General features: G+C 51.6%; 3 pseudogenes; 2 read left to right on the top strand and 1 right to left on the bottom strand.

The window, feature by feature from the left end:
• Positions 1-799: 799 nt before the first annotated feature.
• Positions 800-4,699, bottom strand: LOC130020277 (WW domain-binding protein 11-like; annotated as a pseudogene).
• A 9-nt stretch (positions 4,700-4,708) lies between these two features.
• Positions 4,709-5,810, top strand: LOC130020276 (transcription initiation factor TFIID subunit 12-like; annotated as a pseudogene).
• Positions 5,811-14,932: 9,122 nt separating this feature from the next.
• Positions 14,933-16,532, top strand: LOC130020356 (SNW domain-containing protein 1-like; annotated as a pseudogene).
• The last annotated feature ends 7,557 nt before the right edge of the window (positions 16,533-24,089 follow it).

Genomic DNA, 24,089 nt, shown 5'->3' with positions numbered 1-24,089 from the left:
GCACAAACTGAGTCTGAGATGATAGTAGCAGGCCCTGGCACATGGCGAATGAAGAAACCTTACAGCCTTCACTGGAGCTCATTCCTGATAGGAGAAGTATCCTGCTTCATAACCATACACACAGGCACTAGTATCCTGGTGACAGTGCCTTCTGTCCCTCCCAGACTCTGCATCGGTAATGGCTGAGTGGGTGAGCTCCATGAATGGTGGGTCTCTGTGCCTCTGATCAATAAGCATCTGCCAAGTGGGAGAAGAAGCACATCCCTGCTGGCCCTGAAGCCATTTTCCTGGAGGTGGCATCTCATGAACTACAAGTAGAAGTTCACTTCCCCCCAAATAGAACTGTACCACTGAGTCTTTTTTTTATTTGGTGTAGAATATTTATTTCTTCATGAAACACTCAAAGATGAGTGGGAAATCATTTTAATCAAAGAATTGTACATTTCTTCCCACATATCTTGCTTTGTATTAGGAAATGACATTACAATCCTTGTCACAATATTATAAAATATTTCCAAGAAAATATTAAGAAAAACCCCAACACACAGGAAAGATGGGCTGAAATAAACTGTTTTTCTTCCCCAGAAATCTCTATTCCAGCCCATGGCAACCAGAGAGAGCCCAAACAAGTCAGGAATGAAGGCCCCCCTCCCCCATACACACACTCTGTCACAAGTTTCCAAAGACTTCTACAGGGAAAGAATTGAAAAGGGATGAGAATGACCATCTGAATGGGCATGGATGTTAGCAGCACTGCTTCACACCACTGAAGTGTGCAAAGTGACCTGGCCCGCCACAGTCACAGGAGCCCATTTATCTCTTCCAGGAAAGCCTCATAGGCTTCCCCCTTTGTTTGTGCGGAAACAGGAAGGCAGGGGCCAGAATCAGGGGCTGCTTCAGCAGGAGGCACAGCAGAATCCCCTTCTGTCCGTCTCTGGGGAGCGGGAGTCCTTCTGTTCTCCCGACGGATCCTCAGAGCGATGGGCATGAAGCGAGTGACCGCGGCCATGGGGCTGGTGATCTGCGGCTTGGCGCTGATGGTTGCCGTCGTTTCCTACTCAGCTGTGGCTGTGCTCCTCTCACCTGCTGTGGGCCACCGGGTGAGGTTGGGAGGAGCGCTCAGTACTCCTGCGCTCAGCCAGGGAGCTGGTGGGAACAGCCCAGGTGGGGCAGGGCCGAGTGGTGGCAGCAGAGGGGGACACAGCACCCCTGGACTAGGTGGGGGGATCCCCGGAGGTGCAGGGCAGAAGGGAGGGGAGAGTCGGGGTAAAGACCCTTCAAGTCCTGGCATTCCGAGGTGCCTCAGGGCTGGAGGGGCTCCGGGAGGTGGTCTGGGACGAAGGCCTGGAGGGGGTCCAGGTGGTCTGAAAGGTTGTGCAGGGGGTGGTCCCAGATGGGCTGGTCCTGGAACGGGAGGTGGACTGGCCGCTGGGGGCACTTCGTGCTGGGAAGCACCAGATGTGAGTGCACCAGAGAGAGATTCCTCCTTGTGATGTTTGGGTGACGGCTTTTCTGCTTCAGAATCCTCCTCCGCTTCCTCCTCCTACTCGGAAAATCCCTCCACTTCACTTCCCTCTGTAGGCATCTCCTGACCAGCTAGTCGGAGCATCGCGGACTGGAGAGGAGTCAGTACCTCCATATTCTTCCTTCTCTTCCTTGACCTTCCAGGCTGACCCATTAACTGGACACTCAGACTCTTTTGCTCTTCGCTGGCATCTCTCTCCTTCTCATCCTGGTGCCCCTAGTCATCAACTTCACTGTCTCCCTGTAGTCGGTCAGGGTCACAATCACCAGGACCACCATGGTACCCATTTTGCTCCATGTCCTCAGGATGGCCATCGTCTTCCCTGGGGCTGGGAGTGTCAACACGACCCCACTGCCCCGGGTCAGGATCAAATAGCCTATCGGCTTCTCTTCTCCAGAGAAGAGGATCTAGGGCAGAGCCCACCTGTCGACCAAAACCCTGTGAGGCGTGAGGAGGTGGCGGCCCGGGAGGGGGCCGGGAGGCTTTCTGCCCAATGGCAGGCGTGGGACACTGTGTCTGAGACGAGGAAATTCAGAGACCATCCCAGATGGGCGTCCAGGGACTGATGTCCTCATGAGGATGGAGGGTGGCTGGGCGCAGGGCAGGGGGATGTCCTGGACCCGGAAGTGGGAAGGAGCGGGCAGCACATCTGGCAGAGAAGCCTTGTCCATGCCTACGTGCTGAGCGCTCTGGGTGGCAGCAGGGGACAGCTGAGTCCTTTTCTGCTCGTGTTCTACTTCCAGCTTTCTTAATTCTTTGTATACCTCTGGATTCTCCTTTTCATGGAGCCGCAGAATACGGTCAAAGGTTTTGCGCAGTTTTTGACGCTTATCTCTCAGCACCGACTCAGGGAAGCGAGGTTGTTGTGCCGGGTTCCGTTCCATTTCATCCCATTTCTCCATGTCCCGGATAATCTGTTTAGGATCCTTCATCTTCAAAACTGCAGCTCGTACCATCAGGCGTTGTTTTCTGTTCCTTTTTAATTCTCTCTTCCGGGCTTCCTTCCGGGCTTGGTCGGCAGGGTTCATAAACTTTCCACTCTTGGTGGATGATGTAGATCCCCGTCCCGTGTCGAGAATTCGTGTGGTGTCTTGCTCTGTAAAAAAAATTTTCTGTTGGTCTCCTGTGGCTGGTGCGTCGGTCTGAGGGACAGTCTCAGAGGGATGCTCTTCCAGTTCTGATGAGGGAGAGCTTTTATGCAAGTCTGGAGGGTGGGTGCCGGACAGGGTGTGGCGTGACGTGGCTGGGTCACCTGGTGGGGCTGGGGCGGGACCTGCTTGGTGTCCACACCCTGTCTGTGCCTCCAGGGAATGAAAAAAGGCGGTTCCTGCTGTGTTTCCTGGGAAAGCACTGCATGCTCAGGGCCAATTAATCTCACACCTCAGGATACTCCTGAACAATCCCAGACTCCTCTGCAGCTCCCATATTCTGCAGGGAGTTGAGTTGGGGAGAGGTGGGTGACCCAGAAGAGACTCGAGGGGCGGTCAGCTCTTTCTCTCCGCACCTGTCTTTCTGGTGCCTGCCCTGCTCTGCCTTCTTCCTTGGGCTCATTTCTAGGACACTGTGAGCACCTTGGAGTGACACTGCTGACTGCCTGGGGGAAAGGCAGTGCCAGGGCCATCTTTGAGATTCGTGCCCAGAGGGGTGTGCGGTGGGGGGGGAGGGTTACCCTGTTTCTGTGGGGAAACTGGGACTCAAAGAGTGTGTGATACCCGGGTTTCCGGATTCTCTAATGAAGTAATGGATAGAGGCGCACACAAGACAATGCAAAGACAAAAGGAGTTTCATTGCAGTATACTGGGGTCAACTGTCTCATCCTCTGAGTGATCTCTTGTTTGTGACCCCACTCCAAGTGGCAAGCAGTTTTACTAGGGTTTGATTACATATCAGCAGCACTATAGCACTGTCCTCCCATTGTTCATCAATTTGCTCCAGCCGCCCCAGTAATGTCTCCACTGTGAGATTTGTTACTGTGTTTGGCATATCGAATAAGTCACGGGTAGCGTGCCAGGCTTTGTCCTGTAGACTAAGTACTCTCGGTAGCTTGCCAGGCTCTCCGAGAGGGGTGGAGGAATCATACCCGGGTTTGCCGGGTCAGCTATGTGCAGGCAAACTCCCTACACACTGGGCTATCGCTGGTCTGGTAACTCCCTGAGATAAGCAATACTGGAATCTGGAGATGGAAGCCAAGTCGGACGGTTTTGGCGATGATTTTCAAGAAGACGTAAAACTCAGATTTGGGGTAAGTTCATATGAAGGAGGCCATGGCCTCTGCCTGAGGAAAGCTCGGGATGAAGTCCAGGTCCAGAAAGGGTCCCATGGGAATATGGTGCTGCCAGCAGGTCAACCTGTACCTGTGCGGCAAGTGAATCAGCAGTCTGATGGGGCCTTCAGGATTCCTGATACCCCCAAATTGCCGCTGTGCCTCTGGCCATACTCCAACAACTTGGGACCAAGTTTCCTGAGAAATTAAAAGGCCAAAAATTAAGTATGTGGGAATCATGCCTACAGACAACTCAGGCTCAGCTCTAAACGCTCAATAAACTATTTAGCATCTGCCTAAGGGGCAGGATGGGGTGTTGGAGGGAAGATTCAAAGTAATGGTGGTGGGAAGGAGCAATGGTGGTGGATGGGTGTTGGAACACTGGATGCCTGAAACAGCTGTATTATGAACAACTTTGTAAATCAGGATGTTTAAATAAAGTGAAAAAAAAACCAGAAAGGGTCCCAGGCAAGATGGGAACCCAGCACTAGAACCCCTCTAACAGTGACCCTGAGCTCCAGATGGGGAGCCTGGGAGAGAGATTTGCCCGCATCTGGGTGTGAGCCCTTGCGCCCAGGGACTCTGTTTTCTAGAAATCCCCACTACTCTGACAGAGGAATATCCAAGGAATATTTGATTTTCTGTTTGGCTTCTGAATTTCCCTCCTGCAATAAAATCTAAGGCAGGCACAGCTTCTAGCTGCCTGGGGAGGCGGGCCCAGCCTGAGAGTCCACACAGTGCTCAGCACCTGCAAGCTGACCTCCCTGGACACAGACCTCACTGATGAGTCCCGCGGGTGCAGAGTGTCGAAGCTGCCCACCTGCAGGCCCAGAGCTGGAAGCCTGTGCCCGCTTGTTGCTACATTTGTCCCCTGCGCAGGTCTGTGTCCACTGTGGACGGGCGCTGTACATTCTGGGTCGATGGCTGTGAGGCCTGGGGCATCAGACAAGCTCTGTCGAGCAGGCAAGGCTCAGCCTGGGATGCGAGATAACAGTTGAGATCTCATGCACGCGGATGCAGCTTCCCAGGCCTGATTTTCCTGCATCCTTCTTTGCATCGGGCCTTAAGCTGCCCAGTAGCCCTAAGGGTCAAGGCAAGAAGAAGCATGTGTCTGTGCTCAGCTCCTTGTCGCTCAGGGCCGTGACAGCATGCCCTGTTCCTTCCAGCCTTTACCACAGTGTGAGAAAGGGCCCTGCTGTGACTCACTCCAGCCCCAGGGCTAAGAAATGTGTTCCAGGCTCCGCTGCAATCCCTAAGGACAAGAAATTGAGTGTGGGATGACTGGAGGGCTCTACGCCCAAGCAGGACAGCCCAGTTCCAGGGATGCTCCTAAAACCAGCCAAGCTCTAAACCTCGAAGCTCAGGCCAGTTTGGTGGCCCCTGCCCCACTGGCCAATGGTTTAATCTCAGGACTGTGGCTGGTCGTTAAACACCCTGCCTGGCACTCACCCTCCAGGCTTGCATAAAAGCTCTTCCCCATCAGGAAGTGGAAGAGCATCTCTCAGAGAGCATAGATGTGAGAGTGTCCCTCTGAGCGTGTTCCTCTGAATAACCAGTTTGGCCCTTCAGTCCTCATTCCAATTTCTCATCCGCATAACCAGAACCAGCCAGCACCCCTCCGCAAGGCTCCATGGCCAATAGTACTACAGAAGGAAAACCACCAGGTACTCGTGGGACAGGAGGGAGACTTAACCCTGGAAACAGCCAGGTATTGACCAAGAAGAAGTTACAGGACTTAGTAAGAGAAGTGGATCCCAATGTGGAATTAGACGAAGGTGTGGAAGAGATGCTGCTGGAGATTGCTGATGTCTTTATCGAGAGTGTGGTGACAGCCGCCTGCCAACTTGCTCGGCATCGCACGTCCAGCACTCTGGAGGTAAAGGATGTCCAGCTTCATCTAGAGCGCCGGTAGAACACGTGGATCCCAGGATTTGGCCCTGAAGAAATCCAACCCTACAAAAAAGCTTGTACCGCAGAAGCTCACAGAGAATGGCCTTGATCCAGAAAACAGCCAAGAAATAGAACATGGAAGGTCAGGGAATGGACGGCAATGTATTTACTGGGGTCTGCTCGAGGCAATCGACAAATAACAGGATGATGAATGAATGAATGAATGAATGAGCTGAAACTTCAGCCATCTCATCTTTTGGTTTGCTTTTTCATAATGAAGAAGTTACTAATTGAAAAAAAAAACAAGACTGTCTTCCCTGAGTCCTGAGATCAGGAGCTCTGAGCACACCCAGTTTTATGCCTCAGGGGTCAGACACCACATGCCTCCATGCAGCACGGAGCCAGGACAGCATCCAGAACTCCAATTTCTTCCAACAGAAAGCAGCGGGGTGCAAGGCGCCTTGGGATGGCCGTCTACCGGAAGCAGGAAGGACTGACGGGTGCTGCTAGCTCCTCTTCTGGTCAAGGAACTCAGGAAGTCTCTGTATCTGCTCCATGATTCGCTTTAACCGTTCCTCCCCTGGGCCTGGATCCTGTGCTGTGGAAAGACTCCATCTATGTCCATGGTGGGCCCAAATTTGATAATGCTCGGTGACAGTTGGACTCATCCTGAGAAGCCCACAGAAACACACTTTCCAGACAGGATTGGAGATGCCCATTGGAAACTAGGAGAGAGGCCACAGGGGATCCACTAGGGGTTCATTAACCTCACAGACCCCTGATTCTCTGGGGGACCCACCTTTTGGGGGTGGGAGCTTGAGTTCTTCCTCTCCAAAGGACTTTGATTTTGAAAGTGTCGAAATGATATTTTTCCAACAGCCCCGAATGAGCTCGGCCACAGTCCCCTCAGCCGGCCACTACAACTATGGCCCAGCTATTAGAACTGAGGCCAAGAAATTGGTTAGATAGATATATTGATTTTAATGGTGATTTAAAAACTGTCCATTGATTTTAATATGGAAACTTTTCTTGTAATACAAGTTGATTCCTGAATATTATCAATGGTTGTGTGCCTTTTTTATCCACTTATATAAATAAAATAATTTTTAAAAAAATGTGATCTTCATGCCTTTGGCGACTATAGAAGGATACTGAAACTTGTACTGTTTCTCAAAAGAGCCTTCCCAAAAGTCCCTTTCCCTTTCCACACAGCAGAAAAGACATACATTGAAATAGAAACAGTCGCTTTTCCCTGAGTAATTGTTGGAAATAGAGGGTTGGGTATACAATAAGAAAACATGATCAGTGCTGCTGCAGGCTCTGAAGAGTGCGGGCAGGGTAGGCAGTCCCAGGAAGCGACCTCCCCCTCTCTGACTGAACTCTTGGCCCCCGCACTCAGGAACCCCCAGCTGGGCCAGGGTCAATTCAGCTGTGAGCACCTACATATGTTCATGTCCCAACAGATCCAGGTACCCATGAGGTCCCTCAAGCTCTGCGAGGAGTGATCCCTGAGCAAGGCCAGGTATGGTCCAAGAGGATACCAAGAAAATCAGCTAGGAACGGTGCATGTGGCCACTGCCTACAGGTGAGATTAATCCCCAGCTGCACCTGTCCTGCGGGGGGAACTTGAGTCTGCCTCCAGGCCACTATCTGCTCCCCTTTGGGCGCTGAGACAGGGGAGCAGGGCAGCCAGAAAGGACCCAAGTCCAAAGAAATGTGGGACCCCAGAGGAGACAGACCCTACAGCCACCTTCTCTGTCCTGAGTTCCCAAGAGACAGAGGTTCCAGGGCTTTTGGATATTAATACTAAGTATTTTAGTTTTCAGTGAATTGCCTCTTTTCCTCCTCCCAGAGAAATTACAGTGCTCCGGCAAATAACCCTAATCTGTGGGAGGCCCCACCACACCACTCTCCAGCCCATGGACGTGGCCCAAGGGTCCGTAGGTGCAAGGAGGGACCAACCAAATGAACACAAGACACAAGAGACAGAGTGCAGTTTAGAAACAGAGATAAAAACGGTCAGGACAGGACAGGACAGGACAGGACTTTATTCAGGGCAGCAGGGATATTATATACTTTGCGACGCAGGAAACTATGCTTACATCACAGAAGACAATTACATCACGGTTAGGAGAGTTACAAAGTCTACATGTTTCATATGCTTGGTTAGTCAGTGTCAGTTACTTCTTATTCTTGGGCTAATTGTGACAAATGTTTCCTTTTAGATAACCATACATAGCTCAGGATATGCATAGACTGCGGTCAGAGCAGACGTAGTACCGAATTTGCACAAGTCAGGACCCGCTTGTTCAGGGTCACGTAGGCCAAGATAACCATACATAGCACAGCCACGTAGGCCCTTGGTCAGTTAAAGGGCCAGCTGCCCACACTAATGCCCTGAGTTGATCCTTCACCTTTCCCTGTAATAGCTACTAAGTCAAAACCTTCTGGAGACTCTAGACTGGAAGTGAATTATTTGCTTTTCTGTTTTCCCCTAGAGCCTTTTCAGAGTGTTATACAGAGCAGTGCTCTTTGCTGAAACACAGAGAGACTGTTAATGCTGTGCTGCTGGTATTGGGGAGTTGATTGGCTCTGAGACAGATCTTGGGCATCGTTATAATTCTGTGACTCAGGGCTTGGTTTCTGTAGTTCCTAAAACCACACAATTAGAGATCTGCCGTGGGACCCGGATGGACCCAGGGCGAGCAGTGAAGCTACCCAGGCATCAAAATGGGTTAATCCAGAAAGCCTAAAAGCACGATCTGATGCAAACCATTATGATGTAAGAGACAGGACCCCCATGGGGAAGGCAGGACTAAATTAGGCCTGAGGAGCTACTTGGATTTACCGAGAAGCCCAGCAGCCTTGCCCATGGAGCCCAGAGAAATAAGTTTTGCAATCAGTATCTTTAACTGTGTTTATCGACATACCTGCAGGTATGAACTAAACTTAAATGTTTCAATGTACTAGTACCTGGGGAAAGGGAAAAGCAACGGAATACCTGTCCCTCCAGGAAACAGAGCGTCTCCTTGAGTTCATTGCCTGAAGAGAATTATCTTTGCAGAAAGACCTTAACCATTTACCTCTAAATGATCAGTCACACCTACGTGCATGCTATACCTGAACTCTTCAGACCTTCTATGCGTGTGCCAGCAGCTCTGCCTAAATGGGCCTCTTTGACCTTCAGTCTGTGGCGCCCTTTCCTCTGCTGGGGCAGTTGTCCCGGGCCTCCGAATGCACACATCGCCACCTACAGTTTGATCTCTCACAGGGCAACATCTTTGGAGATCCGAGCCCATAGCTGGGAGATGATTGAGAGGTGCACGGGTGCTGGGGCAGGGAGGAACCACAGATTGGAAAAGCCACGGACGCTTCCTGCCCTTTGGTGCTGCCACCTGTGCAGGCCCAGGCGTGAGAACCCAGAAGGGCAGGGTGCAGAGACAAGGGTCAGCCGTACTTCTTGCTCTCTGACATCACTATGCCACCCCCTCTGGGTGAGCCCCCCAGGATGCCAGAGCCGAGATGGCAGGACTGTCCAGGAGTCTCTGGTCCTTCAATACTTCCAAGGATAAAGATATTGGTCAAGATGTGTAGACGTGGAAGTAGGTTTGTTGGAGAGTCGAGGAAAAGGACACCCAGACGGGGGAGAGAGGAATGTGGGACTGAGCAAGCTCATCTTCGGGGGTTTCTGGGAAAACTGGGTCCTGGTGTTCTCCCGAAAGCCCCAGGGACCAGGGCTCCCAGATGCCTTGTTGGCTCAGGGCCCGTTTGCATGGGGAGTTCGCATCTTGGCTCTCCCCGAAGACTTCTAAGATGTTAGTTGAGCAGATGCCGGCACTGTGCCTTTAGCTTTGCTGATGGTGTTTTCTCGGCCACAGCGGGTCGTGCTCAGGCTTGCTCCTGACTTCTGTACTCTAGGATCATTCCAGAAGGGGATCTCGGATCTGTGGGCTTTGGGGAGTACTGAACATCTCTGTGCAAGGCAATAGCCATCCCCTGCTCTACCTCTCTGAGCTGCCAGTTATCACTTCATCTGTGACTAAAGGACTTGGGCAGCTTTTCGGGTCTCAGGAAAGTCTCAGACCTGCTAGAAGCCTGGATGGGCAGGAAGGTTCAGGACGTGCAGAGGGTTCGACTAAAATGGAGCTGCCCCCTTCAGCCAGCCAGGGGAAACTGAGGTCCCTTCATTCAGTCCCCGAGATGGCCAAGGAGACAGCTCTGAACTTTCCTGCTGGAGCCCCCCAACCTCTTAGCTCTGAGCGTCCAAAAGCCCCAGGCCCACAAGCTCGCCCCTTGGCTGCAGCCCACTAGTGGCTCCCCTGTGTGCAGGACCCCCTACCACGCAGCCCCACTGCTCCTCACAGCCCCCACCCCACCCAGAGCCAGAAGACCCCAAGGTCTCAGTCACTTGCCCGGGAGAGACATTCGGCCTGTCTGCTTTGTGCTTGTGATCAAGGTGGCCGCAGGGTCCACTTCTCCCTCTGGAGGTGATGTCACAGAGCGAAGGATGGAATCAGAAGGAAGAGACCAGGGCTCGGCAAGGACTGGTAAACTCGGGCTCGGCCAGTTCTGGCAGCAAGACAGAAAGAGAGAGAGAGAGAGATTTCCATGCTCGGCAGGGTAGCAGAGGAAGAAAAAGCTTTAGGGAGACAGGGCCCCCTCTTCGCCCCAGAATTGCTCTTTCCAACCCTCCTCCCATTCTGCCCGTTCTGACCCTCTGCACGAGCCTCCCCAGCCGTCCCGGCCCTGCCAACAGTCAGTGAGGCCGCACTTTCCCCTTGTATATCTCATGCTCGTCAGCCAGCAACAGGCTCCAACCAGGTGCACCTGGGCCCCCTCTGCTTTACCAGCCCACCCCGGGCAGATGGGTCAGAGGTCCGAACCACTGATCCCTGGTGCCAGGGAACTCTGGGCTCCAGCAGAGACAGGCCTGGAGCAGAGCAGCTGCCGGCGATCTCCTCGGGAGTAGTCACAGCCAAGGAGGCTCCATGCGGCCGTGGAGTCGACACCTCACGGGTTCCCCACGCCCAAATCTCCTCCATGGAGCTGACGCCGGCAGCTAATCCCAACAGGCTAACTCTGGGACCCTGATTCCTTCCTGCTACCAGAAATTATTTCCACAAGAAAAGAAGAAACCCGCTGTTGACAGGGACACGGGAAGAGTTGAACACCATCGTGTGGGTGGAATCGCCCACGGGGCGTGGGACACCTCGCATGTCTGCGGAACGAAGAGCATCAGAACAGGGAATAGCCTTATGGAACGGTCTTGGGTTCTAAAACTCAGATTTCTGAGCAGCTGAGGGGCAGAGGGAACATAGAGGCAGAGCGGGGGGAAGAGTGGCCGGGGCAGGGCCTGGGGGACTCGGCACAGATTTAAGTTCCTACATGAGAGCAGCCACAGAGACCGATGAGCACGGAGATTGGATGGGGTGACATGCAGTGGCCCCACGGAGGCCATATGGACTTTGGCAACTTGGAGTTTAGGGCCTTGCAGGCACGGAACCCAGAGGTCTGACTCACCGTGGACTGTTTCCAGCTTTGGGGTGCCCGGACCCAGAGAGCCAAACATCTGGCACTGACTGTGGGCCCGAGTCTGAGGCGCCTCGAGCATGGGCCTTCTCAGTGCCCAGAGCTGAGCTGGTCCCAAGTGCCTGGTGCAAGGGGGCAACAGCACAGTGGGCCCCTCCGCACACCCGTCCGATAGAGGGGGGAGGGGCCTGTCTCTGAGTGCAGAGTCTGTGCACGACCTGCAGGCACCCCTGCTCACACACAGGCTCGGACAGAGTCGAGGGACAAAGAGCACCAGAGTTTCCCACCCAGCCTGGGTGCTCTGACAAGGGCCCAGGAAAGAGCCTAGGGACTCTCAGGTCACTTCTGGGTCACCGTCCTCTCCCCCAGACACACACTCCATGCAGAAAGGGAGAGCTTCACAGGAGTCTGGGATTGTTCAGGACTATCCTGATGTTACCATGAATGGTCTTGGTCGACATGATGAACTCAGACAGTCTCTCACCCTGTTCGTTCCATTCTAGGCCATGGGTCCCTATGTGAAGTTCTTCAGCTGATCTTCGCAGTCCTATCTTGGCATTAAAATCACCCACAATGATCTTGTAGAAGGTGTGGTCTTCTTTATAGAACTTCTCTAGCTCCGTGTAGAACTTCTCGATTTCTCTTTCATCATAATGAGATGTTGGTGCGTAGACAACGAAGATAGAAACTGCAGGCAGTGAGCCACATCTATTCAAATGTAAACGTCCGATTCGGGTTGTTAGGCATTCGAATGAATCAATGCTCTTGGCCAAGTTTGTGTTGACAAGGACACCGACGCCTCCAACACCTCTTTTATTGCATGTTTCGAGGAACAATTCTTCTCCAGTGTCGAAAACGGCATGGTGAGATTCGTGCCTTCTTGTCTTGGTCAGACCAATGATGTCATACTTGATCATTCGCGCTTGTACCATCAGGTCCTCGATGGATGCATCTGATGCTAGCGTACGTGCATTGAAAGCACAGACGATCATTTTTGTCTTCCTTCGTTGTGGCAGCCTAGGTCGGCCTTGAGATTTTGTCGGCCTCTCCTTTCTCAGAATCTAAACGATGGACATGGGAGTCTCCCGGTGGACGATTCCACAACGAAATAGACCACATCATATTCAATTGACGGTTCTGCCTGACTGATGTTGCTGTTGTCCCAAAATTTCGAACGGGATCGGACCACCGTCTCCTTCGTGCAAAATTCTACTTCACAGAGCGGGGAGAAAGGGCTGCAAAGTTCAAAAAGAGAACTCCCAGAATGACCACCAACTGGGAACTCTTTGGTACTATTGCGGCAACATGGCAAGATGCCATTGTTGACAACATTGACGAGGAATACGATCGACTGGTTCAGCACCTCCATGAATGTGTGAGGAACGCCAAGAGAGAGATAGCCACAAAAAGTCGCCTATCTTCGAAAACTCTTGAGCTAATTCGCCAGCGTGGTTTGGCGCATGCCTCAGGCAACCGCAAGCTAACGTCCGAGCTTGCAAAGCAGTGCAAAGATGAGATCAAGGAAGACCTCAGAGAGAAGAGCAGAAGTACTGGTAGATGCGGCAGAAGCCGGGAAAAGTATTCGTAACGCCCGCCTGTCCTTCGCCAACTATAAGACCAAGATGACTGCCCTCCGACGTCCTGATGGTTCCATCACATCCTCCAGAACGGCAATGGAGAAGATTATCCATGACTTCTACTCAAATCTCTTCGATAGCCATGTCCACTTGCCGACATACTAAATTCCACAGGATGGATATGTCGTTCCCAACGTTCTCCCTTCCGAAATCTGACACGCCATTTCGTCGGTAAAGAAACAAACAGCACCCGGCCCGGACAAGGTCAGACCTGAACACCTGAAGAACCTGCCGTCAGTACTCATCAATACACTGGCTCGGCTCTTCACTCGCTACCTGTCTGAATGCAAGGTTCCGTCCCAATGGAAAACCAGCAAGACCGTACTACTGTTCAAGAAGGGAGACATCCATGACATTGGCAACTATCGCCCGATCTGCCTATTGTCTGTCATCTACAAGTTGTTCACTCGAGTCATCCTGAATAGGATTGGCAGAACACTAGATGAAGGACAACCATGCGAGCAAGCAGTGTTCTGCAAAGGATTCAGCACCATCGACCATATCCACACGATAACCAAGCTCATTGAGGTTTCTCGGGAGTTCAAGATGCCGCTCTGCTTAACGTTCATTGATTTAAAGAAGGCCTTTGATTCTGTTGAGACGGAAGCGGTCATTGAAGCCCTAGCCAATCAGGGCATTCAAGCCCAATACATCAGGATCCTCCGTGAGCTGTATTGCGGATTCACTACCAGGATCTCACCATTTTACAAAGAAGTGATCGTTGATGTCAAGAGAGGGGTGCGGCAGGGTGATACCATTTCACCGAAACTCTTCAGTGCCACCCTCGAGAACATCATGCGACGACTGGAATGGGAAGGAATGGGAGTGAAGATAGATGGTCGGCAACTACACCACCTCCGCTTTGCTGATGACATTGTTTTAATAACACCAAACATCAGCCAAGCGGCACAAATGCTGGCCGACTTTGACCGTGAGTGTGGAAAGGTAGGACTAGAGCTGAATCTTACGAAGACAATGTTTATGAGAAACAGCCTTGTTCCTGACGCCCCATTCGCTCTCAATGGAACGACCATCTCCGAATGCAAGAGCTATGTGTACCTAGGTCGAGAGGTCAACATGAGAAATGACCTGGCACCCGAGCTGCGCAGGAGGAAGAGAGCGGCTTGGAACGCCTTCAAGAACGTCGAAGAAATAGCTAAGAGGACGAAGAACCTCCGGCTCCGGGCACATCTCTTTGACTCCACTGTTCTTCCTGCATTAACATATGCCTCAGAGACCTGGGCCCTACGCAAACAAGATGAGAAGGCTATTCAGGTCTCCCAAAGAAGAATAGAAAGAGCTATGCTTGGAATATCACGTTTCACTCAAATGAGAGAATGAATCCGGAGTTCTGACATCCATCGACGATCAAGGATCAGGGACGCTGTCTCATTTGCCAAGGTGTCGAAAATCAGATGGGCTGGTCACGTAATGAGATTTAAAGACGACCGTTGGACTAGAGCTGTTACTGATTGGATTCCACGGGATGTCAAGAGACCGCGTGGCCGCCCACCTACCAGATGGTCAGACTTCTTCGTCAAGATCATGAACGATCGGATTGAGGCCCATCATGTTCCCGGAGCGAACAGATGCCATTGGGCTACACTAGCACGCGACAGGGACAAATGGAGACGTTACTGGTGCCCGCTCGAACAAATCGACGACTAACGGTAAGTTAAGTGATTAAGTGATCCTGATGTTGAGTTCTCCCAGGACACACAGCAGGAGTCTTCTTTTTTCATTCCCTGGAGGCACAGACAGGGTGTGGACACCAGGCTGGTCCCACCCTAGCCTGACCTAGTGACCCAGAGAGGTCCTACCACACCCTGTCTGGCACCCACCCTCCAGGCTTGCATAAAAGCACTTCCCGTACCACAAGTGGAAGAGCATCCCTCTGAGAGCTTCTGCTTCAGCACGTCCTTCTGAGAGCATCTGCAGCAGAAGCAGAGTGACCCGGCCATCCTGGAAGCATTCATCACTGAACAGGGACAGTGACCAGGAGAAACACGAGACTCAGAAAGCTCGGGAGCTCAGGAGAATCCAGAGAGACCCTGAAGAGCTCGCTTGCACTGGGAGAAGCCAGAGAAGATGGCGCTCAGCAGCCTTTTACCTGCCCCAACTCAGCTAGCTCAGGACCAGCCTGAGGCTGAGGAAAAGGGAAGATCCCAGAAGTCCCCAAAGACCTCACTGGTTTCCTCCCGAAGAGAGCCTCCAGCATATGGGTACAGGAACGGTTGGATACCTCGCTTATTAGAGGACTTTGGAGATGGAGGTGCTTTTCCAGAGATGCACGTGGCCCAGTATCCACTGGCTATGGGAAGAAGGAAAAGCTGTCAAATGCACTGGCCGTTCAGGTGGACGCTGAAGGAATGATCAAGTATGATGCGATTGCTCGACAAGGACAGCCCAAAGACAAGGTCATTTACAGCAAGTACTGTGACCAGGTGCCGAAAGAAGCCTCGAAGGCAGATGACCCAGACCTCCAGAGACCCGATGAAGAAGACATTCGAGAGATAACAGAAAAGACCAGACCAGCCTTCGAGAGGTCTGTGTCTCAGAAGCTGGCTGCCACCATGCCTCCCCGAGAGGCTGACAAGTGGGCTCCTGCTCAGAATATCCGAGACACTTCAGCTCAGCAAGGAGCAGCTTTCAATGCAGGAGCCAAACAGAGGGTCATCCATGTGATGCAAATGCAGAAAGATCCCATGGAGCCTCCGAGATTCAAAATTAATAAGAAAATTCCTCGGGGACCACCTTCTCCTCCTACACCCGTCATGCATTCCCCCAGACGGAAGATGACCATGAAGGAGCAACAAGCATGGAAGATTCCTCCTTGTATTTCCAACTGGAAGAACGCGAGGGGTTACACAGTTCCCTTAGACAAGCGCCTGGCTGCCGATGGAAGGGGAGTGCAGACCGTGCGCATCAGTGAGAACTTTGCCCGGCTGGCAGAAGCGCTGTACATCGCCGACTGGAAGGCTCGTGGAGCTGTGGAAATGTGTGCTCGGGTAGAGAGAAAGATGGCTCAGAGAGAAAAGGAGAAACGTGAGGAGATGCTCAGAGAAATGGCCCAGTGAGCCAGAGGAGGAGAGCTGGCCTCAAACCCCACGTTGAGAAGGAGGACAGAGAGGCACGCGAGAGGGATGAGATCCGGGATCACAGGCAGAAAGAGAGACGGCATGACTGCAATCTTTCCGGGGCAGTGCTCAGGAAAAGGCCTAAACTTCATGAAAACCGAGATTTCAGTGAAGTGACTGCTCTCAGTGTGGCCAACCCTCGGCCTTCCTGTGGTGTTCAGTCCGACCAGAGGCTCTTCAACCAAACCGAGGGGATGGACAGCGGTTTTGCAGCAGGAGAAGATGAAATATACAACGTTTATGACCAAGCATGGAGAGGTGGCAAAGGTAGGGCCCCCAGCCTTTTTAGGCCCAGCAAAAATTCAGACAAGGGCACGGATGGTGGTGACCTCGAAGCCAGAAGAAAGTTCCTAGGATCTGTTCCCAATAAGGAGTTTTCTGGTTCAGATCCTTGGCAGTGAGGCCGAGAGGAACCAGTTCAGTTCGAAGAGGATCCTTTTGGCTTGGACAAGTTTCTAGAAGTCAAACAACACAGTGGCTCCAAAAGACCTTCAGATAGCAGCTGTCCCAAGGAACGTGAGCGCGAAAGCAAGAAGAGAAGAATGGAATAGAGGCGCCTCTTTGGGGGGATGAACTGTGTTACTCAGGGAAGGAGGCAAGTCTCATACGGCAACATTTGATTTGGGAGTAACAGGAATAAAAACTAAATCTGGAGGGTCAGGACCTAGGACTACTATTCATTTCGAGAACTATGGGGTGGCACACTCTGCTGCCATGGGGGTCCCCTACACAAGGCTCTGGGACATGGCACAGGGAGCAAATGTGACCTGTGTATAATCCTCTCCTATCGGTTTCATGCGTTTTCATTTAGGAATAAATGTTTCTCTGTTTAAGCCATCTTGCTGGTCTATTGTGTGTTTGTTTTGGTGAAAAGTGGGCTCCAGCCATGGTTGTCGGGACTCTCAGCCCTGGCCAGAGGCAGAACCATCACACGCCCCACCCAGGACCTGTTCCCTCTGTCCACACCCCCACACGCCCTCCAAACAATGGGGACCCCACTCAGATGTGGCGCCTAATCTGGGTTCCTCCCGATCCCTCCCTCTGTGTCACTGCGTTTCAGGGTCTCAGGGGAGCCCCTTGCCCCCTCCTGAGCCTGTGGCAGCAAAGAAAACAGCAGCAACTGAGGAGGTCAGGGGCTGGAACATGGGTCCGGGTCACAGGCACTAGAAAGTGGAGAAATGTTTGCATATTTGCAAAAGAAAAAACTAGTATTCAGGTGCCCGGGGGCAGAGATAACGCTGTCCACTGAAGCCAAGGGAGATGGCACTTAACAAAGCTGGCAAGGAGGGGGTGTGAGCAGGCAAAAGGAGCTCATCAGGCAGCCAAGCAGCGGCTTTCCCGCGACTCCGGTCCATCTGCCCGAGCAGCCCTCTTGGTGCAGGAGGGCCAGGCCAGGGAGCAGGTGCGTCTCCAGCCTCTGAGCACAGCGTCTCCCTCTACCTGGAAGGGCCTCTTCCTCCATCCACTCCCACACAGGAAGGGCTTGGCTTGGGCCGGCTGCAGGGGAGGGAGGGGACTTAGTCCAATGCTTTTCAGGAAGCTTCCAGTACCATCTGGATCCTTGGAGTTTCTTGTTTTAGCCTAGTTTGGGGGCCACACTTGGAAACTCTCAGGGGCTACTCCAGGCCCTGTGCTCTAGGGACCAAATGTGGTGCCAGGGATACAATCAGTATCACAACACACACAGTGCGAGGGCCTGGCCCCTATACTGTCCAGCGCGCAGCCCCTCTGTCTGTCTTGCCTCACAGGAGGCCCTGTCCGTTTACCCTGTTCGACAGCCCAGCTGTGTTGGGTCAGGACTCAGCTGAATTCAGTGTGACCCTGACTTGTTTACAGCTCCCCATGTTGGCATCTACAAGTACCAGGAGTCAGGGCTTCCAGAAATGGTTTTCTTTGAGTGAAGGGACACTATGAGGCCCCAACAGCATCAGTGGCCACAGGCAAGGGCACTATGCGCAGAGTACCCCCCGGCCTACAGTAGCAGCTATGGAGCCAGAGAATGTACTTCCTTGTGAACTCAAAGTTCCTCCTAGTTTTCCTCGCTGAGTCTCTTCGAACAGCTCTCTGGTTTCAGAACTGTGTCAGAACCTTCAGTATAAGAAGGTTCTCTGGGTCTGGTAAATGAAAGAGTGATTTAGAGGTTATTTTATACCTCAGAAGAAGGACAGAGGATTTGCTTGTATCACTGACTTCACTTCCTAAGACTCGTACTAGACTGTATTTGTCTCGACCACTCGGATCACTCTGGACACTCTCCAGGCATCATGGGGAGGATTCCTGAACCGGGAGCTGAGTTTGTAAGCCCTGTGTACGAGGAAGCAGGCTGGACAGCCCTACAGTGCAGCAGCGGATCCACCCCTCAGGACCATGTCAATCCACAGAACATCTGACATGCGTCCCAGCTCCTTTCCCCAGGCCCTTCCTGGCTTCCAGTGCAGAACTTACCCAGCAAATTAGCAACTGCAGAGATTCGGACTGGCAGCCATCAGTGGGGAGGTGTTGGTGCGACTCAGATTCGTCCACAGGAAGCAAGAGCTGACTCTGCATGCTAATGACTCTTATGGCAACGTTTTGGTAATTTTCAAATAATTTATCCATCAGTTAATCATTTAGGCATGAACTTATTTATTTATTGCAGCAATATGCCTCCCTCTCTTCCCTGTGTCCTTTACTGGGCAAATTAGACATGTTAATTATGGTCTCTGGAAAAGAATTCCCGGGACAAAAAACTGTGTTGCCATGCACAAGCTGTCTGACCTTGGGCATGTGAATTCATCTTCTTTCAATCAGGTTCCTCTGATGTAAAATGGGGCTGATGGAGCCGATACGAGAATTAAATAAGATAATTCATGAAATGAACGGACAAAAGGTTAGCCCCATAGCAGTGCTTAATAAATGAAAACTTTTATTAATAAAGTGGAAACTTGTGATTAAGCAAATCAGAGTGTAATGAAATTAGCAGCAGGCTTCCTTGTCCCGTGTCTCTGTGCCTTGACCTGAAGGTGAGCACAGTGTCCTATGACCTGTCCTTGTTTCGGTGAGGCCCAAGCCTCTGGCCTCACAGAGCACCGGTGTGATATTTAAATAGAACGACTTGATTGGAAAATAGCTGCACGAATTGGCATGCCATTGGCTGGAATGTAGCTTACCTTGCCGGCGGGGTTGTTTCCTTCACATTGGCACACACGCGTACCTGGGTCTGCATATAAATATCTCTCCCGGTGGGAGGATGAGCTAATCTAAGCCCTATCGCACAATATTCCAGCCCTGTGTGGATGAAACAGGCTCCATTGGGGGTGCTTAGACTGGAACCTAGTGAGTACAATCATGTGAACATGGTTGGTTTTGATGGGCGCGTCCTGTGTCACTCCTAGTCTAGGCAAGACCAAGGAACTGTATAACCAGATACTGTCTAATCCCGTGTCTTTTCTCTGTCACCCAGAGAGGAGTTACGTTCCGTGATTTTCTCCTTCTCCTCTGACTTATTCAGCTGAACATGGTTGTTCGGGTCACACCTGCCAATGTTCAGGGTTCATCCCTCGCTCTTTACTCAGGAATCACTCCTGGTGGTGCTTGGGGACCATATGGGATGCCAGGAATCTAACCAGGGTCCTGGGCATGCAAGGCCAGTGCCCTCCAGGCTGAACCATCTCTCAGGCCCCATCAATGATCGTCCTGGTGGGAGGAGTGCCACACTCGGGGACCCTGAGTTGCTGGGGATCAAGCCCAGCACTCCCGTTTCTCACTCTACCTCTCCCTCTGCCGTGAGGACCCCAACAGAGGTGGTTCTGCTCTTCCACGTCTACAGAAAAGCATGGGAGTCCTTCCCATTAGCTTGTAAGGATTAGTGATTGGAATCAGAATTGTGTTGGTGTTTTTTTTCCAAATTTTATTATTATTATTATTTTAACTTTTGTGAATTGGAATGTTAAAGCCCCGAGAAGGCTTCTAGGTGTTGCCTCCTGATCTGAGGCTCCGGTGGCCATCAGGATGACCCCTAGTGTACCTCCTCAGGGGTTGGGACAGCTGCTCCATTCACTGGACTTCATTTCCAGCGATGTGACCACATCTGGTCCTTGGTGGTTCACTCTTGGCCATGAATTCTCATTAACTGTGGCCAGGATCTATTGGAGAAAGATCCAAGTGCGCAGATAGACGACCCAGAGGCACATCTCCAAAGAGCCCTTTAACATCCCGAACAAACCCTCCTTCCGTATAAACAAATGAAACAACACACCGAGGGAAAACAACTCAGAAGGGACACTCTCTCCTCCCCCTGCTGTGTGCCCAACCCTCCAGACCTGAGCTGAGCTGAGTCCTCGCCCGTGGAGGCCTACCACTTGCTCTCCATTCTTGCTGCTGCCTCCCAGCATGAAGATGAGAGTCCAGGTCATGCATTACAATGCAGACGAGAAAGTTTCCAGGAAATCCCAAGGGCAGAGTGAAGGTTGCATTTAAAGCATTTATTGATGGATTCAGGAAGTGATCTCACAAAGACAACTGAGATTGGCACATTGGCAGAGATTTCCTCACAGTCAAATTCCCCAGGAGGAAGGTCTATGCCTTCATAGGGTACTAAAAATTTTAATGTAAACATAAAATGCTTATACGTCGGAGGCAAAAAAAAATAGCCCAGGCTCATCTTGGGGACAGAGAGGACCATTTTTCATCTCTGATTTCTCATTGATTATACTGTGCCTTCTGAGTTGAACACTCTTCAAGTATGTGTTTTCCTTCCTCCAGAAGTCCCTTCAATGAATGATTGGCTTTGTGTTTCTCAAGGACTTGTTTTTATAAGGTTTTGTTTATGGAGTTGGAAAAAAGGAATGCTAAAGCTTTGACCTGCAAACTCTTAATGTCTGGCTCCAAATTCGGCATGCTTATCTCAGAAGAAGAATATGGCCCTTGGACCTCCTGAACTGTGAAGAAGTCGCTCTTGCTAAGGGCCCCTTCACTGGGCTGCACAGTGTCCCCGGTGCATGGGGACTGGCCCAGGCCGTCTCTACCCTTTCCTACAGTTACAAATGAGCCCGCAGAAAACAGCTGTTGTCGTCATCTTGTTCTGACACAGGACAAGAACACCAGGGGAGATTGGAACCAAATCACAAAAGGACACACACAAAACCTCTGCTGGGCTGGTTTGGGTGGACATTCGGGCACCCGAGAAGCTATTCTGTGAGGAAGCACTAGGCCAGACTGTAAATACCCATCTGAAGCGGCAAAGGGCTGGCAGCAAGAATGCCTGGTAATAGTCCGGGAGAGTGGTCATTCTGGAGGGACAAAAAGGAGATTGGAAACTAGGGACAGACATGGGAGGATCTTTAGGACACCCGGATTTGCACCTTGGCAATGCACTGTAGTAGGGGAGCTGTACCATATTCCTAGAAATAGAAACTTGAGAACAAAATAGTGACTTGGGACCTGGAGAATGGTCAGATTAAAGAGCCAGAATGATAGCCGAGATAAGTACCAGGAGGTTCACTCCATGGCTTAGATTCCAGCCACACATGCTGGGGGAGAAGGCAGCTCAGATAGAGAGGGAAGCACCAAGTAAAGGGTGTTGGGAGGTTCCTCTCAGGATGGGAGATGTGTGATGACAGTAGACTGTAGACCGAACATGATTGCTACTCAATGCCTCTTTTGCAAACCACAGCCCCGAAAAGGAGAGAGAAAACAAAAGGGAATGCCCTGCCACAGGGGTGGGGTGGGAGGGATGCTGGGAGCCTTGGAGGTGGGGAATGGGCACTGGGGGAGGGATAGATACTCAATCATTGTATAACTGAAACCCAAGCGCAAAAATTTCTACAAAAAAAAAGTCTACAACTGTACCTCATGGTATTTCAGTAATAAAAGTTAAAAAAAAAGAGCCAGAATGTCCCGTCTCTGTTACTTTGCATGCAAACCGTTACACAAACCTAGGTGAGTTCCCTCCTGGCAGCACAGGTGGGCATCCAATGATGGAATATGCCTAGAAGATGCTGTTTCTCAGATTCTGCTTTTGTGAAGACACGGTGGGTCCAGAGAGAGCTGCCAGAGGTGGGACTGACGGGACCCCTGGGCAAATCTCAGCCCGACCCAAAGGGATGAAGGCGTCGGTGGCAATTTGTGCCTTTAAGACCTGGGACATTCTAGTTCATTTCAGATTGTTGGACCAGACAGCTTTCATCACAAACTGTTGGTCACAACCACAGGCTGGGGGGGGTCACCCACGCCCTCTGTATCAGGGCCTCATGTTCTGAAACTGCCCCTCGGTCCTTCTTTGAGACCAAGATGGGCTTGGGAAGGGGGTGCACCTGTCCACCTCATCCGAACCCTCGTCGTGTCCTTCACTGCTGTCTGCCTATGCCACATGCCCGGCCTGTCCTTCTCTACCTCTGAGTCCCTTTCTCCTGCTCCTCCTGCTTCCACAGTTTTCCGATGTCGAGCTAATCGCGTTTCTGCATCCTCAGTGATGCAGTTCTGCAGACTCTGGAGCTGAGGGTCTCTCGGGGGATCTTCCTCCCAGGCCTCAGGAGTTGCCACTTGCTCCTAGGTTTTTGGAGAGAACAGACACGCTCCATTCTCATCCTCTGAGGACTCCGGGGGGCATAGTCAGGCTGCTTTCCCGAGAAGTACCATGTGAAATGACACGCAGCTGTTTCCTAAGTGTACCTGGGCCCGAAATCATGACTGCTTGCAGGGCTGACTCCAACAGGGGAAGCTGGGTTGCCAGTTTTATGTTCCTGTTGGCTTGCAGGGAGGACCAGGGAGGGCCAGTCAAAAACAGAGTGCTGCCCTTCTTCTGTGCCCCACGGGCACCAGCACTCAGTCGCACCCTCATCTTGGGCTTTCCTGGAGCAATGCAGCAACTTCCCAGTCTCAGATAGTCTCAGAGGGAAGGTCTCAGAGGGACACACTCAGACGGGTGCTCTCCAAGGTACCGTCTCAGAGGGAACCTCTCAGAGGGATGCTTTCAAAGGGATGCTCTTCCACTTCTGGAGGGGTAAGGGCTTTTACGAAAGTGAGGAAGGTGGGTGCCAGACAGGGTGTGTCAGGACCTGCTTGCGTCACTGGTTAGGCCCAGCGTGGTGTCCACACTCTCTCTGTACCTCCAGGGAATGAAAAAAGAATATTTCTGCTGTGTGTCTTGGGAGAGCCTTACATGGTCATGGCCTGTTAATCTCACTCCTCAGGATGGTTCAGAATAATCCCAGACTTATCTTCGGCTCCCCCTTTCTGCAGGGAGGCGAAGGGGGGTTGGGTGACCCAGAATAGACTGACAGGCCCTCAGCTCTTTCCTGGTCCCTTGTTGGCAGAGCCCTCTGGGCTCCTTGGGGAACCCCTGCTGCTCTTTGTCCCACTGTCTCTCTCTGAGCCTCTGTGTGAGCAGGGTCACCAGAGGGCTCAGCACAGAGATTCTGCTTGTCTTAGGGGCCCCTTCCCTCCAGCTCCCTGGAGTGTCTGTATTTTGGGCACCACTTCCCTTGAATTCAGAAGCTTTTGAATGTAGTCCCACTTGTTTATATTTGCTCTTTTTGTTTGGTCAATGCCTTGACTCCATAGAGATGCATCTAGCGCCAATGTCATGGAGAGTTCCACTCATGTTCTCCTAAGATCTTCTCAATTCAAGTCTAATTGATTTCGACTTACTTTTGTGTATTGTGTTAGAAAGGGGCCTGGGTTTATTTTTTTGGCATGTGGCTGGCCAGTTTTCTCAACATCACTTGTTGAAGAGGCTTTCCTTGTTCTACTCACATCTTCTGCTCCTTGATCAGATTAGCTGTCTGTATACCTGAGGATCTGGCTCTGAATTTTCAATTCTAACCCACTGATCTGAGTCAGTCCTTTTTCCTGTACCATGATGTTTTAATTACTAGAGTTGTGTGGGACAGCTTGAAGATGCCCATCCTCTTGAAAAAAGAACCTCTGACGTTGTGCCTTTGTCTCTCCTGAGGTTGAACATTAAGGACTGCAGTGCCATGGGAAGGTTGTCCTTGGCACACACCTCTGTCCCACGGGAGAGCAGGACATCGGGGACTAATTTTATGGAAATTCTGGCCAACTCCTTCCAATGAAAGACTCTGAAGCTACCCCAGGAGCCATCCTGTCTATGGAATGAGTTACTTTGT

This window comes from Sorex fumeus, unplaced genomic scaffold (assembly GCF_029834395.1).
Source record: "Sorex fumeus unplaced genomic scaffold, SorFum_2.1 ptg000011l, whole genome shotgun sequence".
NCBI classification, from domain to species: domain Eukaryota; kingdom Metazoa; phylum Chordata; class Mammalia; order Eulipotyphla; family Soricidae; genus Sorex; species Sorex fumeus.
The sequence above is the reverse complement of the archived record's forward strand: the minus strand, read 5'-3'. Positions and strand labels throughout refer to the sequence as shown.